Source organism: Metopolophium dirhodum, chromosome 5 (assembly GCF_019925205.1).
Source record: "Metopolophium dirhodum isolate CAU chromosome 5, ASM1992520v1, whole genome shotgun sequence".
NCBI lineage: Eukaryota > Metazoa > Arthropoda > Insecta > Hemiptera > Aphididae > Metopolophium > Metopolophium dirhodum.
Window position 1 is genome coordinate 33,132,486 of NC_083564.1, and position 16,325 is coordinate 33,148,810.

The window sequence follows — 16,325 nt, forward strand, 5'->3', positions numbered from 1 at the left end:
GTTATTATTTATAATATTATAATGATCTAGCGCCACCGCCACCGAATTTTCGCAATACTCAATAGATATAGGTACCTATACCTACATAGGTAAAATTATTATTATCGTATTTCAGTGTTGTAAGGCGCAGCGGAAAAAACACAATTTTCAAGTGCAATATTGCAGTACAGGTAGTGAATTTGTAGAAATATATACCACACGCAGCTGTAATAATATATAATAATAGTTAATGAATATTAATGATGTGTAGGGGAGAATTAATTTGAAATTTGAAATTTTCGCCAAACACACAATGTCATGTTTTCGTAAGTGTACCTCTTGTATATTAGCCGTAGAAATTAATTGAACATTTTTTTGGTCTTCCAGCCGACGCAAGGGCCACGCAACGACGGCGCCGGCCGCGGCAGGCAATAAAAGCTCATTCAGCAAGTGCAGCAGTGCAACTGCATTATGCATTTATTATAATTTATAATAATACCATAATATAGTTCCTATGTCAGCGGTTACTTTGATGTATTTATTTTTTTTTCTTACTTTAAATAACTACTACGTCGATGATTTATTATTATCGCATTTCCAAACGCGTCTCTGCAAAAATGAAAAACACATAAGTATTGGATATACAATTATTGCTGTAATATATAGGACACGCGGAATTCACGCAACAATTACGCATTTAGTATTATATTATTACCTACGCGTTTTCGAGATTGACCAATTGGAATCGAGTATTACATATAAATCGAGCAAAATATTATTCTCTCTTGTACGTACGTTGCGATACAGCGTATATAATATATTATAATGTCCCGGGAATAACGGTTATCCCCATCAAAGCGTATATAAGTATATTATGACGATATAAGTTTATGTGTAACTGACGGTTTATATGATGTGTAACCATGCCGTTGATCAATTGATCAAAATCGACCGGAAGGAGGTACTATTTTATACGTATATATGCTATATAGTATATTATAGACACGCGTGTATCATTGACGTCATATTTTTTTTTAAACAACATTCTTTATAAATTGCAAATCACATCCGAAGATATTATAGAACATAATAATATATCCTCCAGTAATTATAATAACTGGTTTATACTCACTGTAGATTGCCAAACATTTGTAATTTAAAGAATATATAGCTGGTACCTATATAATATACCGGCCATATATAGGTACGCGTTATAACCTATTACTACATTTTACATACACAACATTTACAAAAAATAAAATTGCCGTTACGTAGAAAGTGATTTGATAATTTTATTGCTTGCATAATTCTGGTATATATTACACTATAACATCATTTGATCAAGCGTGTACCTATAGATTAATAACACACAAATAATATGTGCTAGAAGGTGTAAATGAAAAAAAAAAACATTAGTCAATAGGTCCATACATAATATTATATGTTCATGTAGGTCCCTACCTATATATACAATATATAATATGATTGTTGTAAACTGTCTAAATTGGTTAGTTAAACAGTATAAACAGACAACTGCGCAGGTTAGGTTAGGTTAACTCATCAAGGCGGAAAGTCTTGAAATTGAATTCAATATTATATTATAAATCAATTATGTTTTAACAGTTTTACAATATACTATATATTTAAATACTTAATATATGACATATTTGTCATGCTCTACATATTAAATAACTATATAATATATATATATACATATAATATTATGGTCTATATTCACTGTCTATACCTACTTATTACTCATAGCATCACGATCACAGTGAATAATCATGAATAATAATATAATCTCTATGTTTTTTTTGTCAAAAAAAGTATATATAATATTATATGATAAAATCTGTTAAACTTATCCAGTTGTTTTGTCACTATTATTGCAAGATAGAATGAAAAATAATTTGGAAAACGAATGTACCTGGTACCTGTGTTATATTTTGCAGAGTAGCACTACAAATTGAATTATAGCCACGAATATAGAAAGAATACAATAATTATTTTGTTTTAGATGTTTAATCCCACGACAAACGATGAAAATATTCAGATGAATGAACATACAATTCATCAAAATTATATAATATTATACCTACCCAATATTATTATAATATGGGTACCTACTTTCTTTTAGTCAAATATCATGACTCGTATTATAGTCGTCAACACCTCTTGGGGGATGTGAGAGCATTTATACATGGGGCGCGTGCCCCGCTGTGGCCCAGGATAAACAATTTGAGGTTTGTTTGTTTTTTTTTTGTAAATCTCGCCGGGTGTCTGTTTTTGTTTACTATTGGCCATCGAATCGGAAATAATATATATAGTACGCACTTTTTTTCCGCTAAACGCTCTCGGACGTCGTCGTGTTAAGTGACTCTGAATGTAAAACACTTTTCAATGGGAAAAAAAAAACACAAAACGAATGATGAAGTGAAAAAACAACAATGGCGGTTTGTTCGTGTCCGGTATACCGTAAAAAACCTATTGTTATTAAGCCAAAATATTTACAAACTTCTCCGTCTAATTGAATGCCGGTGAATTATTTTTACGGTACGTGTCGTTGACGGTTTCGTCGAGGGAGCCAAAAAACGATTTCCGTAAAATATATTTATATACACATATAACGTCACTGATTTAATTAGAAGGGCACCTCATATTTTTAATTCGTCTAACAATGAAACATAATAAAATCGAATCCCAAACCCTTTTTTGTTTTGCACTGTTCGTCAATAACTTCGGTTTATTTATATATATAGGTACTATAAAGAGGTATACGAGCGTAATTCGTTATTGGAATTCACTGGAACATGCAACCGTTATGCCTATTATAAATTATATTATGGTACAAATCCGTACGTGTTACTGCTGTAGGTATATATGTTTGTTGTTTAATATTATACTGATGCAGAAAAAACCAAATGGCGTACCTTAAATTTAATTTTATTCTATAGAATACTAAACGCATGAGGTACGTTTTTATACGAGTTTTTTTCGGGAATATAATTTGGCGACTGGGCCTTAGTACTACATAATATTAATATATGATATATACATATATGACATTTGAAAAATTAGAAATGAGAAATGAGAATATTATTCAGGACGAGTCAATTTGCTTATAGTATATTTGAGTAATATGATGTTAAATAATATAAAAAAAATTGAGTAGTAAGTACTATAAGTATAAGTAACATAGGTATTTACCATAATATTGTTTTTTTATATGCGATGTCATAATAACGATATTGAAATAAATGATATTAATAAGTAATTATAAATTGATATTTATAGTTTATCCAGTATTTGTGTTTGCTGGAATAAGTGAATGGTATTCCTTCCGTGGAATGCATTGTTCGGATCTGGGCCTAACATGTTTCAGCAATAACACCTATGTGACTTATTTAAATTTATTCTCTGTTGTCTCGAATTCTTTGCATTCGTCAAATATATGTTTGATTGTTAGAGTATATAATTATTCAAATTGAAAATTTTTCGCTATAATAGAGTGACATAATATATTGATCCTGCGGAATACTATATAATCAATAATGGAATTCACATCTAAGTTTGTTTTGTATTTATGCCCTGTGTACCTATTGCTATATATTATGTAATTATGATTGGTATGTCATCAAAAGTTATACTCACGGGTATATATGTTTTTAATTTACTATAAGTATAGCTAAAACGATTCAATTTTAACTTAGTCTTTAAAGTATAAACTATAATAAATAATATACGCAAATACCGGACTATACTTTGTTGAGAGATCCATAATAAAAATAAGTTATCCAATTTATTATCCATCATATATTTATAACCTGTATAACGTGCAACGTTAAATTTATCTGTTGTAAAACAAGTTTTATAAAAATTAAAAATAATATTTTATTTTCTAACCTTTATTCCATAAAAATGGATAGGTAAGTACTTTGGAAAAGGTATGAAATTAATTAAATTTTAATTATTAAAATTGTATTATGTTCATGTTATTTTAAAGTACCTATGCGTGAATAAAATGATATTAGTTTTTTCTTATTTCATTTTTATACTTATCAATTTCAATCAACAATTAATATTATTATTACAGGCTTCGTGAAAATTGCATATTATATAAACAGTAATAATGTTGTAGTAGGAAATTATAATAGGAGGCAATTATATATAATATATTATAAGCATACAAAGTATAACCAAATGGGTTATATGAATTTTACATGTTAATTAGTTAATGTTTTCGAGCAAAAAATAAATCAAATAACTTAAATATCATTTGATACGATTTCGGGGAACAACGGTGCGCTATTCAAATTGATAAAATGGAATTTCAATTCTATCAGATTACCGGGAGGAGAGATATGGGATGAGATTTTCGACCAATAATTAGTGATGAAAAGTATATTTGAAAAAAACGGTAACGACAAAATATGTAAATATATATGGGAAAAATAAAAAAAAACCGTTTATAAACATAACCATAATCGTATATACAATAATAGTGTATACATACTTACCTACCTACATTATATATATACCAACAATCTACAGTATATACACACGATAACAATCATCGCTGCAGAAAGTATAATATTAGTGCCAATCCGTTTGCTATGTTTACGCAGCATGTCAAATTACATATACGCTGCCGCAGTAGTACCTATATTATGCGTATTAAATTTAAATTGCGTTTTCGAAATGCACGGTAGGTACTTGTCCGTTTAGAAAAAACAACTATTATCACTATGTTATTATACATAACTAGTAGATAGGTACATATCAGCAATGGCAACCACAAAACGAGTCCACCTGTTTAGGTGTTTTCTTTTGCATTAAGATAAGTCCATCATATTATATTATTAACATTATAGGTGTCGGATTTAAATGTCATAAAAACTATCAAAAAATGATCTACAAAATTGCCAAAAATGTCCAACAAAAAGGCCTTATTTGACCAATAGTGCCTTTTTTTTATTCGACTGCCTATATCATATCAATTTAATACATATTTCAATATTTAAGAGGATGTCAGCTCACTATTGGTTTTCTTTCTCTGGCCCACGCGCAACATAGACAAAACGCATTTGCGCAGAATCGTTTTTTCTATGTTTTTAAGTAATCTTAGAGTAAAATCACCCATTACAAAAAAGATAGAGAATAATATTTATGAGGGAATGTCATATCGATTTCTCTAAATATTGTTTCAAAACAATTTAAACATCATTTAAATTTACAACAATTTTTTGTTTATTTTTAAGCTCAAATACAAAGTCAAATAACAATAAAATATAAAATCGATATGACATTCCCTCAAAAATATTATTCTCTATCTTTTTTGTAATGGGTGATTTTACTCTAAGATTACTTGAAAACATAGAAAAAACAATTATGCGCAAATGCGTTTTGTCTATATGTTGCGCGTGGGTCAAAGAGAGAAAACAAATAGTGCGCTGACATCCTCTTAAGAAAGTTCAATAGTTCTATCGAAAAATTTTAAATAACTCCATCAGCGATGTTATTAATTAGCGAAAAATATTTTCCTCGGGCTGTTTTGTCCATACCTATTGGTAAATACCTACACAAAAATATAAAACTAAGACCATGTTAAATTATGTTAAACTGTAGGTAGGTTAAACTATTATAATATATTAGGTTGTGAGCATTGCATTAAACCCAACAACCTTTATTGAGATAATAATTTGATTTTGCCAATTTTACAACTCTAATGCCCGGTTGCACAAAAGATCAATAAAAACAGTTCAATAAGCTGTGATAACGGTCCAATAAACAGTCGGATAAATAACTTTATTGGTTCCTTAAAGTGTTGTTCGGTTGCACAGACATTTTTTTAACATTTTAATGGTTAGTGCTCTAACCATAGTTTAGATACCATGGTTACAAGAAATTATCATTCTATCATATATTTTTAATGTTATCAGTGTTAATTGTTATCGTTTTTATACTTTATTCAATAAACTCGTGGTCGAGGAAGGTTTATCAAAACTTCAAACACTTCATGTTCTTCATCGGAATTCGATGATGATGATGATGATGATGATAAATACATTACTACTTTGACAAAGTAGAGAAGTTACCCGCTGGTATTCGTATTGACTTCGATATTAGTAAACTATAAACTGACAAACTGTAACTTACCTAACACTGATGAAGCAGAAAATAAGATTGAACTCGTTTCAAAAATATTTAATTAAAATATGACAAATAATAATATTACCTTATCAGTTATCACAAAATAATTCGATATTATCAGATCAATAAAGTTATAGAACTCTTTTGAATATTTATCGAACCGAAATCAGGTCTACAACTTATCGAACCGATAACACAATATTTATTGGATTGATAAAACTTATTGATCCTTTGTGCAACCTGTCAAATTGTTATCGATTCGATAACCTGGTTATTGGACCGATAACTAGTTATTGGTCGTATGTGCAACCGGGCATAAAAATGTTTACCTAACTAAGACATGCAAAATAAAAGTTTCGTCCTTGAAATGCATGTTACACGAAATAAGTTATTCACTTGCAACGCCTTTTTACCGAGAAAACCCTACAAAAACAAACGAGCTTTTCATTGAAAATCCGGGCAAATCATCATTATTATATTAAAATTTAGGGGATGTCGTCGTCGTGGTAGTCATCTTCAGCAGCCGCATTGGTGCAGTAAACGCGCGCTTGGTGCAGGCGGGAAACGATAATAATATATTATATTATCATATCATTATTTTATTATAATTTATAGACATATTATATTATATTGTGCAGGGAACAATGATGTGGGTCAAACGGATTACAATAATATTGTACCGTATCATTCTATTCTACATTTTAAGTAGTGCAACGAAATAAAATATATTATTATGTAGACCATTATGCTTATATATAAACATCACGCCGGAGGCTCGCGCGACGACGACAATGACTTCGGTGGTGGCTGCGACGACATCGACGCCGACAGGGAATCCCCCCGCGAATACGCCGCCACGGAATCCCGCTGATCCGATTGATTAATTTCATCCCTTATTTTTGTTGTTGTGCGTGTCCCCCATCCGGCGATACGACGACTGCGGCTAACCGGATTACCCTCAATATAAACGAATGTACACACGCTGCAGCAATATAACGAACGATATTATGACTGCGATTTGTGAAACGAGTCGCATTTTTCTCAATTAAACCCCACACACGCACACACTCTAAATTATATTATTATTATAAACATTATGCCACCGCGGCGCGGGCGATCTCTCACAACACGCGGCGGGCGGTCTGAAGTCTCCGCGGCCCGTGTAAACGGTCTGATTAAAAGCTCGGAGAGAGAGAGAGAGAGAGAAACACATTTGTTGTTTATAAATACGCGTGTGTGTGTGCAGTGCAATATACACGCCGAGGGGCGGTGACGGGGTGCTCGCACAGTTTTAGTGTCTACATATATACGTATACGCGGCGGTGGTGCGATTGCGACAATATTTATGTGCTGTGTGTACGCATATTTTACGGATCTGTCCGAGTCGGCTGCAGCGATGCTGCGGGGCACACGAGGGGGGGGGGGGGAGCGAACCGAAAAGTCGAAACGTCTTTCCGCCGCCGAGTATAATATATATACATATACGCCCGTTGCGGGGGGGGGAGGGTGCGCGCGCGTCCGCGTGTAAGTACGATCCGGAGGTTCATAATATATATACACATGCACGCGATGCTTCGTGTATACAGAGAAAGACTTTTACCCTCGGCAATTTGTCTCTCCGGGCTCGTAGCATAATAATTCCGTGGTCGTATGCAAATCCGCTCGTACACACTCACACACGAGATAGAATACACATGTGTGTGCGTATAGTAGAATAAAATGTATACATACTGCTGCTGATATTATAATAATATGTATCTACTTGAGTTGTCGTGAGTTTCGGTGTACTGTACCAACGACTAGGTATAATATATATATATGTTTTTATGCGCCGCCGGTTGAATATTGTTTTTTAATCAATATTACAACATAGTCGTACAAGACGTGTAAAATATATATGCAACGAACTCCGGGCCTGATTTGGAATTCAGATATTGCACCGCCGCCCGCAGCTGCAAAGGTCGCCAAAATCACTTAAACTCCAAGAACATCGTATTATATGATGTTGCAGTAATATCATACATAGATATTGTGATCGCGTATAGCACTGCTGCAGTTTGTTTTTTCGACTCGCATATCGCATGCATAAATGCATAATATGTAATGTAACGAGGCAAACCTACCCTACGGTACTCACGACGAGACCGTCTCGAATTGAATTAATATCCTCTCGTAAATATATTTATTGCGCCAAACGCACGAATTATTGCCGACGGTTTTATGCGAATACCATTTCCTGGAAAATATCGCGAAAGTAGCATCGAACTACCACTATATAGATTACACGCATTAAGATTATGCATAGCATATGGTACGCCGATGAGCCGTCGTCGGTGTTTTCAATATTTAAGTTTATGAAAAACTAAATTTGAGTTAATTTTTTGTAAATTATCAGGTTTCTACGTGCATATACATATAATGATAATATAATATACGTATTATATAGTATACGTCCTAGCTGTTCTCCACTCTGCACTTCTCATCACACAGATTTGAAGCTTGATGTGAATCAAAATATTATATTCTGTATATTATCAATTGTGTAACGGGTTGATGACACTGAGACTCTGAATAGTGACCAACGATTGAATGTTTGCTATATATAATATCGCCACCATAACCATTAAATAAACAATACAATGGAATGGTGATATGTATTTTCATTAGCGCGTAAATCGATTATGTAATTAAGTTAAAAGTTACGGAAGCACTCTGAAACAGATAAAAATACAATCGTTAATTTTAAGTTAACATAAAGATAATAAATAAAGATACAAAACAGTATAATTAAAAACATAAGTACAATAAATTATCCACATAGATCACAGCTGATTGACATTTACAATTTAATTCCATATATGTGTTATAGAATAAATATTTTGCTTCAGTTATAAAACGAAAACCGTTTATAAGCTTAAATAGTTTTTTTTTTTTAATTGGCCGTATAATAATACCAAATTTTAAATACAATTTACAATTTACAGTATTTTTAAATTACTAACATTTATTAAATAAAGTTAATGTATTATTAATAATGGTATTTAAAAATCGTATCTTATAGTAAATATGTATCATATAATCACAACTTATAAAATCCCAGGTCTCAGGTTATAAAAATCGTAAATATATTATGAATAACGACAAATATTTTTGTTTTCCTAAAATGTGTAGGTACATAATACATAATATTATGGTTGTAAGAACTTATATTTGCGTGATAAAAAAATATTACTAACTAATGAGAATATATTGGCTATAGTACGATGAAAACTCTTATCTTAATGTAAAAAAAACAAGTAACTTTTACAATTTTATTCGTTTAATATGTAAATTGTACTCCTAAATTCAAGCAAATTAAATATACATAATTATCATTAGGTATGTAAAAATAAGAAATTATTGTTCTATAGCTTTGGCGTACTAAACAAGTTGCACATGCTGCAGTCCCTACACAACAGCACATATTATATTATATTATGTTAGATTTCTAATTATTGATTAATACAATTGGTGGTATTATTTATGCATATAATTCAGATACAACGTGAATTTAAATAATTGCTGTAAAATTAGTAATTATCTTAGCCAATCTTTTTTGTTTGTCAATTTTAAATGCTTTGTTAAATATTATAATATTAGTATTTGTGTACACTTTAATACGCATACCTTTCAATAGCACTCTCTATTTCTGATCATCGTCATCACTACGAATATTATGTATATAATTTGAATTTTCAATTCCGAATACCGGACACATATTATAATGTATAATTATTACTTTTTCTCGATCCGTTTAAAACCTAACACACATTACATTAATATACTTATTTACCTACAGTTCTTATCAATTACAAATATATAATTTGTCATGTTCAGAATTCAGATTTAACAGTCTTAAGCAAAATACCAATATTTTTATAAAAACAATTCACTCTCTAGGTAATCGATAGCAAATTATATCCACTCGTCAAAAGGTTGATAGTAAGCAATGGATGTTTGTGTTTTTCATTGAATGCCTGTTATTTGGAGCTATAAACTATTACAACTATGCATATAATATATACCTAATACCTATATATATATATTATATAAACGTAATTTTAAATTAGCCAATTAACGTTTTTAATTCAGTCATAGCACTCGCAACCGACTACAATTATTGTAAAATAATATCGTCGATTGTCATCTATAGACATTAAAACTGATCAAAACACGTTGAACTAGATCTTTCATAAAATCAAATCCTTAAATAGCCGCGCCTCGCGAGTGTCGTCGCTCGTCAGTGGGCGTCTTCTCCCCTCAAGCAACCGAGCTAAAATTACACGTAAACCTCAAGCTTATATTACTTATTAGTAATCATACGAAAGTTGTATAGATTTTTAACCCAAATATTAATAAAAAAATAAATACCTCATAAATGAGTTTAGTTTTATTTTGTAAGCAATTGCGTGTCGAACGTTTAAACCACGACGATTCATATAATACAAATATGAATCTATCTATAAAAGTCATAGTTATATTGTGCATAGCGTATACTTTATCTGTATTCAATATTAATAATTAAGTATAGCTTATACTTAAACATTTTTGTTTTTAAAACATATTTTACAAGTTATTTTTACATAGGTCCCTACAGTATATAATATAAACTACAAACAAATTATATACATTAATTGAGTTCCTAATATTATATAGTCCCTGTATATATTATTGGCGAAACCGATTGGCTGCTTGCGATATGTTTAAGGTGTTAAATCTAAGTCCTAACCCAATCAGTAATCAGTAATAGCCGTCTATTTAATTTATAAATATTATATATAATTGCGCCAATGCGTATTTAAAATTATATATTGCTTATTAGTTATTACTATTTGTAAAACTATTGTAAATTATAAATATAATAATAATATTATTAAAACTAGACTAATATAGTTTCACAAATCATAAGACAAAATTAAATAAAATATATATAAAAACAAGAGAAACCGTTTTTAGGTGTCAACAAGAATTTAGTGGTAACAAAAATCAAACCTTTTTTTCATTTTGGCGGAATCGCATAACATCCATTTATTGTACAAACATATACATATAGATTATAGGTACCTACTACCTATCTATATACTCGTACCTACATATATTGTTCATAATTTTTCGACAACAATAAACTAAAAACTATTGTTCTTTATATGGATTTCAAAATCAATACAAAATAACGATTGAAATGGTGATCGTTCATCACACACAAATATTGTGTGCAGACACCTGGGAGAACCCGGCAATGAAGCCGATGGACAATAATAATATAACGCCCTTTGCGAACCGACCCCGTAACACTGATAATAGTCGATAAATTATATACTGCGTTTTAAACCGGTCTTTTTAAAACCCCAAGACAACGCCACATTTTTTTTTTAAATTGCAAAATAATTATTTTATAATGTTTTTGGGACACCTCAACCGAACGTAAATCGACAACATCGAACATAATTCCCAGTTTCATAAAATCGTTTTTAAGTATATATATTTATAGCAATACAGACATTTTTAATCAATAACAAAATTAATAAAAAATAATTACTTGTTATTTATTTTACAGTATGAATATAAAAATGTGTGAGGTAGTACCTGCTATTTAAACTTTTCGATTTTCCCTCAAAGTATATTGTATGTGTAGGTATGTAGTACTTCAACCAATACCTAATATAGATAACACAATATTCATATTATTTCCTAGGTGCAAAATAAACTATGATAATTAAAAAAAACTATTTCATTATTGCAGGAAATTGTAGTTGCAATAATAATATATTCAAACATTATTGCATTAGCATAAAACCAATTTCTAAAAAATCTTATAAGTAAAAACATTATTTCAAATATAATAATAACAAATAATAATGGCGTTATCCTCGTTATAATTAATTATCTGCGGACAACGCGGCTGATACAAATAATAAGACTTATAGAAATAATAAAAATATAAAACTAGTTTTAACTTCACAAATATAGAGGCAGGTACTACAATTAATACCCAACAATAATTTGTTGCAAGTCTTTCAAGTTTTAATTTTTAAGTTTAACAGAGGTAATTGACATACATATTAAATCCAATTTTTAAAATAAATCGATCAACAATAAGTACTTACATAATTTATTTAAAATTACGGAAATTAATAGCTTTTAAAATTGATATATTTTAAAGGAACTGGTTTTACAATCTTCTTGTAATTCTAATTTCATATTTTCCAATAGCACCTAACTTAGTAGTTAATTAACTTGTTGTTAAATAATATTATAAATTTTATTGTTATTATTATTATCTATATACAATTATAAATATATTTCAGTAAAATAATTGTTATTATTATACGAAACATGTATTTACCTACCAATGGCTAAGTTAATATAGTATAATAAAAATACTGATTCTAATATTATACATAGATAGGTACTTGAAAAATGATATATTTTGTGATGTGTCTTATTTTGTTAGTATTTAGCAGTTATATGAATAATTTATTATAATTATTATTATTACCATCAAGGTACCAATACTAAAAGTCTAAAACAAAAGATACGCTAGGTTGTCTACGTACAATATAATGCATATTAAACTCAATGAGTTTATATTTTAGTATCTATTAATAAACAATCGGCAATCGCGTTAGTGTTTTCAGTTTTGTCCGGTCTAAAGTTTTTTACAATTTCACCTTGTCCCAAAATTCAATTAAAAAATTTAATGATTAATTATGAAAACTATATTATTATTTAATATTATTTATTATTCATTGCTCATTAATTATTATAAATGTATTCGTTTTTTACACCTTTCTTTAACGTTGCAAAATCAATTGTTATTGATATTTCAACATATTTTTAGAAACCATATTATTGCCGAATCAAAGAAAACTTTGAATTTATGAAAGTAAATTTATAATCTCATCGTAAATTTACAATTCTATCCTACCATACCTTCGTGAATTTATTATATCGAGTGAAATTATTTAGGTACAACCATATATTATATAGGTGCATTCAAACAAGGTGCCAAATGTCAATAATAATAATAATAATAATAGATACCTATAAAGATGTCTGTTGTACGTTATATAAATTAGATACGATAACTATTATAATATTATATTATTACACCTACATGGCTACAATGCTACATTTTATTTTCTGCATTATCTGCACTGGACGATAAAATATAAAATATATCCAAAACGACCACTACACTGCGTAACTAAATATCAATACGCAAGCGGGCTACGTCCTAAGTATGTACCTATATGATGTAGGTATACGCCTTTATTAATTACCTTGTGTACCTATACGCATTATATACGTGTGGTCATATTATCACTACTACTATTATTATTATTATTATTATTATATATTATATAATATACTGGCGTTGGTAGTTTTTTTAGAGTTCCGTTTTAAATCATCAGCAAACGACAGCTCAGAATATATACCATTCACAACCTTAACAATACCATTACTACTCATCGTTTCCAAGTGCTCGTATATAATATTATATGTACCTACCATTAAATCGGGACCCGAAGGCACGACCTGCAGTGTCGTGGTCGCGGTATATAGAAGGAAAACCATCAAACTTTATTACCGATGAACACTATGACGTGTGCAAGTAGGTATATAATATTATATTGAAGAAGCCGCCAGTTGGCAGTCCGGCTAAACGATGATAATAATAATTATAATATGGGTGCCTAGGTATATCTATAATTTTTTTTTTCGTATTGAGAATATACTGCAGGGTTTTGACTGTAAAAATATTTATATATAATGACTATTTTTAGAAATTACGTATCAGGTACGCGTCAGACGCGCGCAATTGATGAAATCGAAAATCTAATAACATAATGTGCATATAGTATAATAATATTATAATATAATATACACGTTCTCTCGATATTAATAATTGATTAGAGTATTAGACATAATATTATGAATTAAATATACACACGTGTGATATACACATGCATAATAATAATAATAGTACCTACCTACCTAGGTACCTATATAGAGGTAGGTATGTGTATTTAATTGTTTCAAAAACTTCGTCTCCCAAGGTTTTTGTTTTATGTTTTTTTATATTTCTAATGATTCTTTTTTATATTTATACTATATAATGATATGTGTACCAAACGTTTAAAATATCATTAGCAATTATTATTATATAGTTCTTCTAATATGCGTTTCAAAATTGGATTTCAACCAGTTTAATAATATTCAGACTATATAGGAACATTATAATATATTATGTCTTATAATATCATATATAATATAATCGATCCGTATCGACGGCAGATCGATTATCACGTCCGTGTACCTACACATATTATAATATAGGTACAATAAACGATTATTAATAATATCACGATCGTGAGAAGCGGCTCAAATCAAAACAAAACGAATATAATATAGTAAGCGGAGCGTGTCATATATTATATTATATTATATTTCAATATAGGTATATTATATTACGTATTATTACGCGTATTTATCTAAGGCAAACGAGCATCACCGGTACGAAAACCCTGCACGTCAAACGTTCAAAAGATTAACTGGTACATTATAATATTATTATTATCCACTGTTGAATGTACATCGATATTGTTCGATTCTCTTTTTCTCGCACGAGTTCGACCAACTACACACGTCGTGCTCGTATTATTATGTATAGAGACACTTCTCATTTACGGCTGAACACATTTTTGATCGCCGCGATATAGATCTATATAATAATATAGACGTTGAACCGCGGCGGCAATATATCAAAACATAATAGTACAATAAAATATTGTATTTGTTTCGCGTCCCGTGCGTTAGGTATATAGGTACCTCAGGTAGAGGTACCTAGGGTATACGTGGCCATAATATGGTCAATTGTAATAAATAATAATATAATAATTTAACCGATATAATAACTACAGTGCGAACAAGGTCAGCATACGATTTAATATCACGTGAAAATAATAATTGATAATCTTACGCACGGCGTAGTATAGTCTTTGGTTTATTATGTATTTATATTATTATTATATATAATGGGCAGGTACATTATAGTGGGTATAGGCACTAATAGGTACAGTTCTTACGGGTTAGGTGCGTATAATATTATGGAAAGATATACATATTTTAACGGAATAAGTATCCGTCTTGAATTAACGACTACGAGTGTATAATGGGTAAGTGTATATAGCCTACTTTTTAATAATAATTATAATACAAAGTAATAATAATTACTTTTTAGTAATATTTTTTTTTTCGTTTGATACATTTTATATTTTAGTCAAAAAAATTTAGCTCCACTTCATTATTTTCTAGTTAAAATAATCTGAAAGATCGAAAACGTCGAAATGTCGTATGCAGTGTTGAATCCAGGTATCCCTAGAAATTACTTTCGCCCCCCTGACAAATACAACATTCAAAAAAATTTACCTATTTATTAAATGTGCAACACTCGTTACGATCATCGCATCTAATGGTGTTTACTAAAATATACCGTTTTTATACCGTACTGCCAGATTGGTACTATATCCATACTGACTTTCCCAAACAAAACAAAAGTGAGCCCCCCCCTCCCCCAAGAAAATTTTTCTGGATTCAATACTGGTTGTATGTTCATATAGTAAGCGAGTGCCACGTAGCATTATAATAAATACCTTTTAACGATCTGCAACTGCAATTACAGCTGTAAAATGTTTCGACACTTGACGGTCGCAATACAATATGCGATATCGTGAGTTATTAATATTCTTCGATTTTTGAATCGAGAATAGCATATAATATAGAAGATAATTTTTTTTTTTTTTTTTTTTTTTTTTTTTATTGAGTAACCCGCGGCAACATAGGCCATTGGGTGTGGGGAGGGTACTGTAGGTTTTTTTATATTGGGTAGGTTTTGGTAGGTTTTATATTGGGTAGGTTGGTACACGTGTGTGTTGTGTTTGGCAGAATTTCTAATGGGGCACCCGTAGGTTTCTGCCGTGCCCCGGGGTGGGGGGATGGCGGCACTTGTTCTCCGGACACCGTGACTTGCCCGAAGAAAAATGCCGCCCAGTGGCCGGGAGTCGAACCCGCGACTGCCAGCGCCGCAGTCGACGCGTTAGACCGCTCGGCCACCTCGTCCCCCCAGAAGATAATTTTATATTATGTATAAA